The sequence below is a fragment of the Rhinolophus ferrumequinum genome, chromosome 8, assembly GCF_004115265.2.
Source record: "Rhinolophus ferrumequinum isolate MPI-CBG mRhiFer1 chromosome 8, mRhiFer1_v1.p, whole genome shotgun sequence".
Taxonomy (NCBI): Eukaryota; Metazoa; Chordata; class Mammalia; order Chiroptera; family Rhinolophidae; genus Rhinolophus; species Rhinolophus ferrumequinum.
Window position 1 is genome coordinate 22,319,945 of NC_046291.1, and position 15,081 is coordinate 22,335,025.

The window sequence follows — 15,081 nt, forward strand, 5'->3', positions numbered from 1 at the left end:
AGTGTATATATTCAGGCTATTTGGGAATAATTGCAAAGTACATTGCAAATTTTGAAAATCATTACATTTAAGTAATTTAATATTTAAAAATATTTCTAATTTAATGTGTAAATATTCTGATTTTTTTATTGTTAATCCTCAGAGGCAATTTTTAATTGTTTTTCCAATCAATTCATTTTGATTTAATTTTATTTAATTATTAAAATTTAGTACATGTGGCCTTAACACATTTTTACATAATTTCATATATTTATACACCTGACAGAGTCCTTTTTTTCCTAGTTTTACAAATAAGTTTCTAGATTTGTCTTATTACATAATCATTATAATTTTTTAGGGATCTGTTAAATTAATGTGGAATGTAATGGTGAAAACATTCCAGATCATATAGTAACACAAGCACCAACAAATAAAGCATGGCTAAAATATTATATATATAATGTATATATATAATATATTTTATTATATATAATATAATATATATAATTTATATATAATATAATGTATGTATTTATATTTTATATATATTTATTTGTATATATAGATACATATCTGTGTGTATATTATATTGGGAGGAAGAAAGTGAAATAAGTGGGTTTAATATTATGTATAATATACACATATATACCTAAATATGCATACATGTAATATATATATGTCAGGATACATGTACCTACACTTTTCTATATGAGTACTTAAACATAAAGTATGTTTTTGTGTTCCTATTCACGTCTGTAATTTTAATTGTATACGCCAAAATCCAGGACAAAAGTTTAAAATTCAGTAATACAGAAAAACCTGTCTAGTGCTCAAAATATATTTTGAACTGTGCTTAAAATCAAAATATAGCATAGCCTTTCTAGGAATCAAGAAAAAAATGTTAAATCAAATATACTTGCTCTAGTATGCCCTGCAGAGACTTATACATTTTGATTGACAAGTGTTAAATATGTCAGTCCTAGCACTTATTATATTATATTTGTTTTATAAACATATCGAGACTCCATTCTCATGTTCTTGATGAACATATGTATCTTCAAATATATAAATGATTATTTACCCAATGAATTGCACATCTATACTATCAAACAATCTATATATACATCTATGAATTACAAACAAACAAAAAAACAAATGCCAAGAAATAATCCTAAAATATTTGAAAATGACTGGCTCATCTGAAACATGTTGTGGATTTAACAAAACAAAAGAGATGTTTCTTTTTGGAGGTACACCTGAATTAAATATGCAAGCTGTATGTGTTGAAAACATATCAGTTTGTAATTGGATCTTCCTTGAGGCCATTCAGACATGCACGATAGACATGATTTTTGCTTTTGCAATTACTTTACAATTAATGGGGAAAGGAGAATATTTAGTACACCATCTTTCTTTTCATAATACATTTTTTTTATTATTCTCAAGGAAACACAAATACAAAATAGATGTTCATATTGCCTTTTAAATTCTTTGAAATACACAATTAAAGGAAACTTAGAGGCAAAGTCAAAGATTTTTTTTTTTATTTCTAGTGAACACTTTCAGAACCTAGAAACAAATAGAATATATTGCTAATTAGTATAATTGACAAAAAAATAGCCTCTGTGGCTCTTCTGTAATCTCTCTGTTCATCAATTACATTGTTTATATTAGCATGTCATATCTACAGAAATACATTTGTAGATTTCATTCCTCTTGCATTTTTTTTAAACTTAAAGAAGATAAAATACCAATCCTACAGATATACATTTGTTACAAATAATCACTGTATCCTAACTTTTTGTAACGGCACATTGTTTAATGCACTTTAGTTTGAATTTATTTTAGAAAATATAAATCTTAAAGTATAGAAGCGTAATTTATCCAGGGAAGGTAATTTATTGTACTCAACCTCAAAAATCTTGAGAATATAAATCATTTCTAAATAATTCTTAAATGATATTACAATCAATATTTATTATTTTTGATGTGCTTGGCTGTAGTTTCTATTTACTGCAGCTTATTCTGAAATTTTTAAAAATTATTAAAGTTCATTTCTCTCAACTGTCCGACCACCCAGTGGTACTATTTGAAATTACTTGTCACATCATAAGCACTAAATAACCTTTTTTGTTTTTATCTGTAATGACACTGAAGACATGAAAATTATGAAATGAAACTTTATAAATGTCATGTGACATGCAATTTATTCTTGTTTTTAGAATATGGCTGGATACATATTAAATGCTAAGTAAATCTTTGTGCTTACTGATGAAATGAATTCCAGTATTTAATGTTTTCTCCAAAAAGTAAACCGTTCCATTAGAAACTCTTCACTCAGAACAAGAATAACTGTAGGTATTTATTTTAAAGTCAGCCAGTAACTACTTAATGATATATTTGCATATTTCCGTCACATTTGCAAAGAAAATATATTAGATGTGCAAAAATACATTAATGTTAAAAAGCACCATAACTCTGTACTGATATTGCAAATATTCTCAAGTGTGTTGCTTCTTTAATCACACTTAACATTTAATTGCATAGTTTGCACTTAAAAAAATCAGTGAAATTGGTTTAGAAAAACCTTCAAATACTTGCTTTCTGTATATTATGATTTCAAAAATTGAAATAAATTTTAGGTTATGAATTTCAGTACATGTTTTAACATATTTGTGAATATTAATTTATATAAACTTCAATTAAAATACCTAAAAAGATAAGAATTTATTTCTTATGAGTGGCTTTTGCATACTGTTTGAAGATGTGATGAATAATTATTCTGAATATATGAATTCTTTTACTTTTAATCTAAGTAACCTATGTAAGTGTTATCATTAAGTAATACTTTTCTGGTTCCTCTGATGAAACAGACTGAAGCAAATATCTTGAGAGTTGAAGTGCCACAGAAACATTTTCTAATAATTCCAAATTTTCATAATCATGACTACTGACTTTAATTTTTTATTTTTAAGTCTCAAAATGATCTTATATTTAGGCTCCTAGAACAATTTCCGTCTCAGTTCAGTCTGGTTCTTACAGGGAACACTTAAGTCATGGCCATTAGAACCTTAAAATTAGATAATATTTGCACAGGGACTTCAGAAATTCTGGAAGCTGTGATGCTGAAAAAGATCAACAGTAGGGAAGATTAGTAGAATAGCCTCAAAGTTTGTTGTATCCCCATATATGGGGATAGAATGATAACAGGAACAAGTAATAGAGACCGCAGACCAAAGTCACTACACCTACACTTGGAAAGTTGTCCCTGTGTATATCTACAAAGAACCGAGACATTATTAGATATTACATTGTCTATTGACTACTGTAACTTCTTTTTCCCTTTCATAATTGTTTAATGGAAAGAGTTATCATTATTCCTATACTAAGCAGAGGATATGTAGAACGAGGAAATGGGCCTAACACAACATGAAACTTTGTGGTGGGGGTAAATGCATCAATAGGGCTTAAGTGGCTTATGAAGAAAATGCAACCAGTTGTGGGAATGATGGGATGAAAGAGAGATTCTGAGAAATGGAATTCTACTCACTGGATGCAAATCATTCCCCTCTGCCTGAAGGTGTACTAAAAGAGGATATCGATGTTAGAAAGAATAGGAAAAAGTTTTATCTTGATTTTGGGGTGTGGTTTCCATCATCCACAAGACAATTTCCTTAAAACTATCTATTATATTTTGGAGGGTTAAAAAGAGAGAGAATAGGAAACCCCATTGCAGATAGTAGCAGACAGAGTTTAAGGCCTTTTACAAATGCATCCGCCTTTGGCAAGGTAGGCATTCATTTCAGATTTCTCAGGATGCATTCTCTGTTCCGGGATTCCATTACCTCATTCGCAGACAGCAGTTTCCCAAACAATCTCTTGGCTGTTAGACACTTCCCTTCTGATTTATGCTCAGGCAGTGTTGCCACGTTACCTGAGTTTTGTTGGTCAAGAATACACAGTTGATCCTCATTTTGCTTAGAATAAAATCCAAATGTCAGCATATCATTTAAACTCCTCCAGTCCCTAATCCCAGCCCAATTTCCAGTTTTATTCCTCACTCTGCTCTGTCATGTACTGGATGCTCCCTGTAAGTTGGTCTGTGCATCCCATGCATGTGACATTTTCCCACTTTCTTAATTGTAGGAGTAAAGGAAACTGATTATATTGGATAATTGTTATATACCAGCCGCTGTATTAGTCACTGTATAGAATAATTCTCAGTCAATACTGAGAATGAGTTATGAACGAATGAAAGATTGGCTAGCTATTCCTTATAAATACGCCTTAACTCTATTCAGAGAATAAAATAATATATAACACGGTGACCACTCTAGTGCTTTGCACTACTGTTTGAGTTTGCTGGTGATGAATATAATTATGATGCATTAATTTTTCTTAGGTTAGTTTAGTAAATCTAGGATGCCATTCCATTTCTAAAATATTGGTTAATTCTCAGTGGCTGGTTTCAGATGCCAGATCAGCAATGCCTTCTTGCAGAGATACATTTTTTTTATGAGGTACTCCTTTTTCCACTGCCACTTTCTAACCACCACACAGTGTGGGTTTAGTCACAAAGTCACACAATCCTTTGACTGATAGCTTCCTGAAGCAAAGACATTAGCAGTAGGGGTCATTTGTGACACCATATATTCTTCTTTCAGGGTTTATTATAATTTATTTTGCATGAGTGGGTAATATTATTTATTACTGCTATATTAAAAACATAAAAACATAAATAATATTAATGCAGGCTTTTACTACTTATTGCCTCTATCTGAATGCCCTTGATATCAGGATTGGTGTAGAATATTAAAATAATATTGATGCGGATATTTAATATGAGAACTTGCATATAAATCATGTTTTTAAATTTAATATATCTGATGATAATAATTAAGTTCATTATAAAAAGTAGGGGAAATAAGAAACAAAGAAATGATAGGACAAATGATTTTTTATATATGAATTATCCTGTGTGAGCATGAGACTAATTAGTAAAAAATGAAAGGCTTAATTAAAGTCACTCACTATTTTATCTTGAATGAATCATAATACAATCCAGCCTGCACTTTTACCAGCAGTGTATGTGAGATGTTTTATGAGGTATTAAGGAAGGATATCCCTAATTTTATTTAGTTGTTTGTTGTTACATGCCTTTAATATAATTGTCATTAATTAACAGATTATTCTTGCAAATTAGAAACACAATAGATGTCTTCTTTTAGATGCTATATCTAGGAAAACAGAATTGAGTATTAATTACCAAAATTATGCAAAATAGCAAATTATAAATTTCTGAGTGATTAAATGTGATCTATTACCAAAATTATTAGATTCTTATCTAAAGTCAAATTGATTTTTAAAAATTATTTATTACGCGCTCCTACAATCAAGTCGTCCTATACAGAAATGAAAATAAAGACATGAATTATTCCCATTCTGCAAGGCTATTTAGCATTTTATTATTGGGGGATTAATTTTAGGTAGTTGAGCACAAATTCCATTGTGCAAATTCCATTAAGAGGTTAATTTTATCAGTGACAGTTCCTATTTGGACACTAAGATAATGACCACAAAATTAGCTGGGTCTATCTGGTTACCTAACTGACACTGATAATTGCTGAGGAAACAACTTTGTAGAAAGTGCTGTGGCTGCGGATACAATGAGAACTAGATTCAAATCCCAGCTTGGCTACTTACTAACTTTAGGATCTTGGCAATTACTTATCCTATTCAAAAGAGTCCCTTTATCAGTTAATTGATATAATAATGTCTGTTGGATAAGACAAGATTGTCATGAGAACTAAGTGAATTCATATGTAAAATCAGGAGTATTATGAAAGGCACAATTAACAAAAAGCGGCAGTTGTTTTTACGATCTCAAGAAATTATTTAATGGGTGACTTCAGACATATCATAAATATGTTTACTAAGAACTAGTAAGCTATCGATAAACTAAATACAAGACTTATCCAACAGATTAAATAAACTTTATAGAAATTGATTTTCATAGAGAGAACAAAATGAAAGCGATAGTATTCTAGTTCTAGTATGTTTGTGCTGTTATTCTTTATGGCATAGTGTAGTGTCCTTTGCAAAAGATCCACGTTGGGCCTTGCTGAGTTTGTTCTTCTGTAGCAGTCCTGAAATGTTAATTGCGCATACCTCTATACCTCTCTTTCTGTAACTTTGCTAAGGTTACTCATTAGGCTACAAAGTGTCTCTGCTCTACCTACAATAGTCCCCCCTTATCCACTGGGGATATTTTCCAAGGCTGGCAGTGGATGCTAAACCGCAGATAATATCAAATCCGATACATGCTAAGTTTTTCTATGCATACATAACTTTATGGCTTCCTTTTGGCACATCCACATTGCTAGAATTACTACTTTTGCACTTTGCAGTCATTAAAAAGTAAAATAAGGGTGACTTGCATAGTCCTTGGAATTCTCTTGCAACTCCATTAGCTACTTTCGGCCTTCTCCTAACTCTTCATGATTGGTTTATGTAGAAGATGGAAGGAGATATTTCTTGTTCTCCACAGGGTTAAATAGGAAAAGAACAGCTCCTAAAATGCTGACAGGAAATCTGTTTGATGTTCTTTGGTCAGGTTTTTCTGCCTTGCATTCCAAATGTCCCACTGGACTTTAAAAAGTCAAAATGACCACTTGCCCTGCAACTGCAGCTTTTCTCCAGACTCTTGGCCATGCCTTTATTATCCAATGATTTCATTCCCTTTAGATATAATTGAATTAATACAAATATAATAATAACTAAGAGTCTACTAGGCATTGTGATAAGCTCTTTGCCTCTACTATATCATTTGGCTAATTACATGTATGTGTTAATTTCTAAATGAATTAAAAGTATCTGTATCATTTAGATTAGACTAATGTAATACATCCAAACTAAATAAGGTTTGGTAGCAACATTAATTTTAAAAATATGTATAAAATCAAGGCAATACTGTTTAATCTCACTTTTACCTCCCAGTAAATTGGTTTCTGTTGCCTAAAGCATTGAGACGAGAAGGATTTTGAGTCCTCATCCAGTCCAAGCAGGACAGAATACAGTAATTGTATTAGTTTCCAAAGGCTGTTATAACAAATCACCACAAACTTTATGCCTTTAAACAACAGGAAAATATTATACCACATTCCTGGAGGCCAGACTTAGGAAATCAAGGTATTGATGTGGCTACGTACTCTCCCGAAGCTCTAAGGAAAAATCTGTTCCTTGCCCCCTCCAGCTTCTGGTTGTTCCTTGGCTTGTGGCTGCATCACCCTCCTCTCCGTCCCCTTCTTCATATTGCCTCTCCTCTCTGTGTCTGCATCTAATCTCCCTCTGCCCCTCTCATATGAGGATAATTGTGTAGGGCACACCTGGATAGTCAGGGTGATCTCCCCATCTCAAAATTCCTAACTTAATCACATCTGTACAGATCCTGTTCCCAAATAAGGGAATAGTCAAAGGTTCCTGGGATTAGGGTGTGGACGTATTTTGGGATTCATTATTGGCCTCCTACAATGATTGCTTAGCAATGCCACCATGGGCAAGTTGAGGGCCTATTGGTATACCATGCATGCCATGTCTTAACCATCACTGACCTAGTCTGTCATTTTACAAATAGGTGTTATGTTATGTGACTTGTTCATGATTAATGTATCAGAAGAATCCCAGCAGGAAATGCATGGTATATATGTTGGAGTAATGGAAGGGAGTTTAGCAAAAGGGTTTTTATAAAGGTATGGGCAGGGTTGAGGAACACCAACAGGGATTGTTGAAGTAGCTAAAGACTAATAACAGAACTGCTAGGCCTGGAGGAGCAAGGGGAAGGTGACCCTGAACTGACAGATGCTGTAGCCTCTGGCAGAGGGCTTCAGGAGTGTGGAGGGCAAAGGATAAATACCAACCTCACTGTTTTCTCTTCAATTTCATGCTGTTGCTTTTCTTTGGCTAAACCCACATGAAAGCCCGGGGGCAAGGTAGACTGTTTACATCCATTTGGGTCAGTTTTACTGGGCACATGGCAGAGTGCAAAAGGATGGAAACTGGATCTGGGGGGACACAAGGCTATATGTACAGGGCAATCTCACAGATCATTAGTATCAGAGATGCAGCATGGTCTAAGCTTCTTTATTACAAAATTTATTGCAATTTTCAACATATCAAATTTAATTCAACACATGTTTATTGAGTGCATGCAGTGTTATGGCTCTGTATGTAACACTCCAAAAAAGTGCCAGATGTTTTTTTTAGGTTATAGCAAAAACATATTGGAGTTAATGAAAAAATCAGCATTCTTTCTCCAGTACTCATGTGAGTCTACACTTAAGTAGGAGTCAGAATGAAAATGCATAACAGGATATGCACATGAGAGCTATATTGGAAGAAGCAATTATTAGGAGTTGGCAAAATATTGCATATGGAGTGGAATCGAAAACAATTAAAAAGAGAATGTCAAATATGAATCTAAGATTTTAAAAATCAAATTAGAAAATGTTTCTGAAATTTACAAAATTAGTAGAATTAGCAGACAAGCTCTTATGAAGAAATTTACTTTGTGCCTTAAATTTGAGTTCCAGTAAAATATCTATGACAAAATGACCAGAAATATTTGAAATGTGGGTGATTCCTACGATGAGGTAGGATGAGAAGGAGGAAATGTAATAAAGTTTCTGTTCAATTATTAATAAAATTGCATTGCTTTTGTACTATGAGCCATACACCCGACAAGAATTTGGTAATGGACTAATGAATATGATCAACTAATATCATTACTTTCAGAGAAATCAATAGAGATGGCAGACACTTAATAAATATCTCTAATAAGATTGAGGTAGGTGTTATGATATGGGAGGTATACATATGTAAAGACCTATTAGTTCCTGCTCAGAGACGACAGGAGTGGAAAAGAAAGTTTGGAATATGGGCACAACGTAATTCTCATGTTTGGGATATTTCAAGCAGTTATGTTGAATATGATGCTAACAGATTTTGTTTCCTATCTTGTAAATAGCAATTTTAATTAAACAGCTCCAAACTAAATCAAATCATGAAATCCACATAATTTTGCAGTTGATTCCATGTTTTTGATAACTGTCATATTTCTTAAAGTTATAAAATATGTGGATGTAAGAAATTATAAACGAAAGCAAAGAATATTAGGGACAAAGACATGGTAGCATTTCCATATTTGAGGTATGGGAGGGAAAAGCAGGTGACAGTAATTGTAATAGGAGTACTCAGAGAAACTGAAGATGTAGGATACAATAAAATAGTATATCAGACAGAGAGGGATTTTCTAGATGAAAGGCATTCAGTGAAGTAAAATAGTGCAGAAGGTCAGGAAAATGCATCAATGAGAGCATAAACCTGCTGACTGGTGAGAAGGAGGTCATTGGTAACTTTTTCAAGACAGATTTGAATAGTTAGAGGTGGGGGTTGGGGCGGTTGCAGAAACACAGGAGCCCTAAAGAGTGAAAGACTGAAACGAATAAATAGCCAAAGTGAGAATACCAAATATCCCCAAAGTAGAGAAATGGAAAAATTGAAAGAACTTTTATCTTTAGAATAGGGAGCGTCTAAATATACTGGTAGGTTCAATGAAGGTGGCAATATAGAGTGAGGTTGAAGTTGTACTAGAATTAAACACTGGTAAAATGATTAAAGGGACAAAATGGAATGGTGTAAAGGTGCATTTTACAGACTAAATAACAAAGAGATAGAAAAATAAAGATGAAGGAGAATTCAGTGTAATAAGGGTAGATAGAAAACACAGTCAGAAAGTAAAATTCTACCTGTGTAAAATTATTCACAAGTCCTTCATTGGGTAGCACAGTTAAGTACTATCTAAATTTAAGATTAGGCCACCCAGTGGGTGGGTGATATAGAATGAGATGGAAAATGAATGACTAAAAGTAGGAAGGATCCTAATCTTGATTGTTCAAGTCCACAAAAGAGATACCTGAGATTGGAAAGGTGTCCTGAGGCCACTGAGCAATGTGGACAAACTTAAACTGATGGCGCATTAATTCAGCCTGTCTAATTGCCTCTCACTACTCGCACAAATAATTATTTATTCTAGACATGAGGGAACAGATGGAGATTTCACTTATTTTTTTATCTGGGTACCATCTGCAGCAAAAGAGGTTTGTCAAACATTATTATGGACCAATAATTTTATTTCATTTTTCTACTGCTCTCATCATTATCTTCTTTGTTTACTTCATCACCAACACTCTCACTACCTTTAGGGGAGGTATTCGTTGCCAGCATTCACAAATCTGCGTTAAGCACAGGTTTATATATCCACATTAATTGTCTATCTTTTCTTTTTCTCTATCCCCCTTTTTATGTTTCTTATCCTTGGTACAATGAGATTTCCCCCATTTTCAACTGGAGTAATTGAATTAATGGACCGTTGACATAATGAAACTGTGAAAGTTTGGCTGAAGTTAACATTTGTTTTTAAACAGAATAGCCCATAAGTTTTTACTGGCCATATGTGTTTTGTTTCGTTTGTGTGTGTGTGTGTGTGAAACCACTAACCAACACGAGTGAGAAAACAAGTTTAAGTGGCCATGTATAAACATCTGAAGGCTGAGCAAAATGATATCTTAATGTGACAAATGGTATTGTTCATTTTTATTATTGTACAAAGATGTCTTCCCATCAGACTGAAATAGAGAAACAAATATCATAGGCTAGAGAATAATGGGACACACGCTTTAGAGCTTCTTGTGTAAGCCCTGGTCATCCCTTGGTGGTTTTAAAAAATGCCCTTGTGCAAAGCAGACCTCATTATAAATAAAATATCCTTGCTTTAGTTTTCATTATAGCACCTGTTACGTCTTTACCCCTGCCCAATGAGAAAATCCTTTAACTCACCTCCAAGAAAAAAATGTATAAAACAAAAGGTAAAACCAAAGTGGAGAATAATTTTATTTGCGGAAAAATAGATGATGCACCTGTCAATTTGTATTTATTCCAGTGGCCTTGGTAACAATTTCTGGTGACAGCGGCTAAGATTCCAAAATTCCTTCCACAGGCCCCACACAAGATGCATAATAGAGGACATTATTAATTTTAACACAGAGTAATTTATTGAAACCCAACACTCCATTATTAAAGCATTGGAATCTTTTCCCTTTCCATCCCACTCATCACTCTAAATGAATCCACATTCTCTTTTCTTTATCTATTTCCCTGTCCCCCCAAAAAGCCATCTGCTATTTCCTTTCTGAAAAAATAAAACCTACAATTAGTGTCTAGTTCATCTTTTCTTTTGCAAAAAAAAAAAAAGAGAACTATTATGCAAATACTCTGCAATTTGGTATCAAATACTCTTTGTAGTGTGATGAGCAATTTTCCTTAATACAATTCCAGCTTTTTTGCCAGGATTTACTAATAGATTTTTTTAAAGAGAGAACTTTCATGCCACTTTTTTTACACTCTTCTGATGTGCACTTTTCAAATGCATATTTAGAATAGAATTATCATTACTCCTTGAATGTAAAAGAAAACAAAAACACTGTTTATATGTTTTATCCTGAAAAAGAAATCTGAAATAACATCAAAATCTCTTTTACCTGAAATTTCATCATTTTCCTTATCTTAAGAAATGGCCCGTATTAAATAGCACTCTCAGGAAATCAGAGATATATTGCTTTGGCTTTTTGTGAAAGCACAAGTGATGGCATTTTACCTGTAATCGCAAAGGTATTGTTTGGTTTTAGTTGCTTCTCAGGAACTAAAGTATAATTTGACCCAATTAATTGAGGTAGAGATAATATAGGTGTCTGGGGCTATCTTCTTGTTATCAAGACAAGCATCTACAGTGTGAAGTGTTTATAGAATTGAAGTAAAAAAAAAATATATATATATATATATATATATATAAAGAGAGAGAGACAAATTTGCTGTCTAATAAATAGCACTACACTAAAATTCAGAAATCACTTGTCATATGACCTGGGGCAGTAATACTAGTCACCTTGGTTTCCTCATTTTATAGCTGAAAATCACTACCTCTTTAGACTGCTTCCTAGGTTTGTAATGAGAATCAAAACACTGCTGCATGTTACTGCTTTCGAAATGGATTACAGAGACGCACATTTAATGGAGATATTCTAGAAGTTCTCAGAGTTTCATATTTCCTGCAATGGCTTCATCTAGAAAACTTGTTACAGATGCAGATTTCTGATCCAGTTTTAGACCTGATTATCTGGCAGTGCAGCCAGGAAAGCTACACTTGGGATGATAAACTTAAGTTGTTCTCATGCACATGAAAGACTAAAAACCACCAGAAAAAGAAAGAATGCAATCAGTACACATTTAATTTAATTAGGTATCTAATATTTAATGTCTAATTAAATATCTAATTTTGTACTTGATTAAATTAGATATTTAATTTGACTAGATGTTTTGCTTATTTGTTGGTGTGTGTGTATTTATATGTGTGCACATCATAATTCAGTGCAGGAATCCTCTGGTTGACACTTTTAATATTAACATTAATATTGAGTTAATGAATTAATTAATATTAATACTAAATTAAATAATAGGCAATTTAAATTGGCTGACATTCCTGTCTGCATGCTCCTTCTAACTACTGTGGCTTGCTTTATTTCAAAAGTTTATTGAAATCTACAGAAAATAAAACCAAAATATTTCCGGCTCTAGGATCCAGATGTTAATAGTAATAACTCAAATTTCTGGCTTTCTTGGTCATGTAGAATCTCCATCCCTCAAAGAAACTTTCCCTAATAGTTTGGGAAGCTGTTGGGTGCCTCATATACCCTCATAAACCAGTCTCCCAGTTGCAGCACCCTCTGGAGTCTGTAGCGTCCTTTCTTGCCTGTTCTTCCACCCACATGGAGCCTCTCTTCTCTCTGAGCCACTGAGAGGTCCTACCCCTGGAACTGCTGATGGGTCTCACCTGAGGATGCAATGTCCTTGCCAGAGGAGATGCCTCTCAGTTCTCCATGGGCTGCCAGTCCTCAAGGTATTGCATTGGTGGTCTCAGCAAGGATGCATCGAAACAGGTGTGATCCCCTGTTCTCTGGTTCATCTAATTCCCTCGGGTGTCTGGGGAAGGGGGAATTGTAAGACCTAAACTACTTGAAAGCCATCTGGAAAATGATGATTTAAGCTTCTGCCCATAAAGACTCAAAGCCAAAATCCTTTGAGTTAGGCTAATACCATCTTACCAGCTGATTTCTTCTGTTCGACAATGGATGACTCCTTTCTCCAGGCATATGCCCTTACTGCCCCCACTCTTCTTTACTCAAAACATAGAACATTACACCTCACATAAGACCCCAGCTGGATCCAGTAAATCCATATAGTCCATTAGACATACCTCATAATTGTGACTAATCTTTAGACCCAGCTGAACTCAAGACCATTAAAATAGTAGTGGAGGTTAAAAGTGAATAATGTCCTCAGAAATAGCTTTAAGATAATAATAGTAAAAGCCAGATACTTCTACAAGTCTAATGATGACAACAGTCTCTAGCTACTCACCTCCCCCTTCCTTGACCCCATTTTCCATTGCTCAAAGCAACCACTTTCAACTTTTCGGCGATTTATCCTGTAACTTAACTCCATATATCTAAATGGTAGGCTTTTATTGTCAATTTTTGTTTCTTTCAGTGTTATGTCTCATATAGTAGTAACTTCTCACTGAACAACAGGAATATACCTTTCACTTTCTTTCCATTACCACCTTTCAGAAGTGTCCCTCCTTTCCCCCTATTTTCCAGTATAGTCATAGGATGTTTGTTTGTATCAGCATTTCATATTTATGTTGTTATGATTATATAACTATCCCCAGCTGTGCTCTGTAGTAAATATAATTATTGTTTTCCTTGTGCATGTCTTGTGTTTCATTTCATATTAATTTATTTTTTAAAAATTTTTGCTTAGTTTTCTATGTGTCTATCACAACCACTTCACCTCATTGAGTTCCAGAGGTACTCTTAATGTATTTTAAACTCATTAGGTATTTTATCAATTCTATCTTCTTGAATCACCATTCCCAGAACTATCTGTTCTACTTGAGTTGGGACTGACTGCTACCTCAGTCTTATACAGCTTTTATTCTGAAATATCCCTTCACTGTTATTTCCTTGTTTCCTCAATTTAATACACTCTTTTACCCTCTGCCCTTTATTTAATAAGCTCATCTAACAGAGAAAGGAAGCATTTGAGATACATTTTTTTAGAACGTACAGGTCTGAACATGTCTGTATATCCACTGGTTAAAATTTTCCTGGATATAGAATACAAGGTCTAAAAATACTTTCATTTGGGAATAGGAACTCTAGTTGTCCCAATGTTCACTGTCTATAAATATATATAATAATCATAGTATTTTCATCAGAATACTTCTCTTTCCATTGTGCCTAATATCTATAGTGCACAATTTCTTTTGTTGTTTTGGTTTGTTTGTTTAGCTTCTCCTAAGGATGGAGGGGACAAGGAGATCTGTAGTCTGATCTCTTCCTAAATATACTTTGAAGCAATCTTACTGAACTCATTCCCTCCTGCTCTGTTTACAGCGGTTTGTGGTGCTAATTCTCCTTGAGCCTTTGGTGATATACACCTATGGTGTAAATTGGATTTCTTTTTAGTGCCCCCCCAGCCCACCCCACCCCCTGCTAAGTTAGGCTTCAGATGTCTAATGTTTGCTAAGTCAGTTACTCCTAGTTAGCCACTTCCTACTTCTAGTACTCTGTCCTTATTGCTTCCTTTCTATGATTTTTTTGTGTCTGGTTTTTTAATAATTCATTTATTGTTAGTATAGTGAAATTGAGAGCGTATGGAAATAAACATGTGTATTTAATTTGCCATGCAGTCTTAAACAGAAGCTCAATATAGCTTGATTTTTTTGTTTTAAAAAATTTCAAAGCTACAGGAAATGTTCAACAATAGTACAATAAACATACCTTCATATAGGTAAATTGACTGATAATAAACTGTCATATATATCACCTCCTCTGTGTATGGGTGTGTGATGTGTGTGTGTATGTAAAGTCACACCTGTTTCAAATTCTAATAAAGACTCCTTGAATAACTTTTTGTTGGAAGCTAAAT

General features: G+C 33.6%; 1 protein-coding gene across 1 annotated transcript in view; it reads left to right on the top strand.

Annotated features, from left to right (window-relative positions):
* Nucleotides 1–15,081, top strand: part of ERBB4 (erb-b2 receptor tyrosine kinase 4) — a 1,062,086-nt gene that overhangs the window by 883,792 nt on the left and 163,213 nt on the right.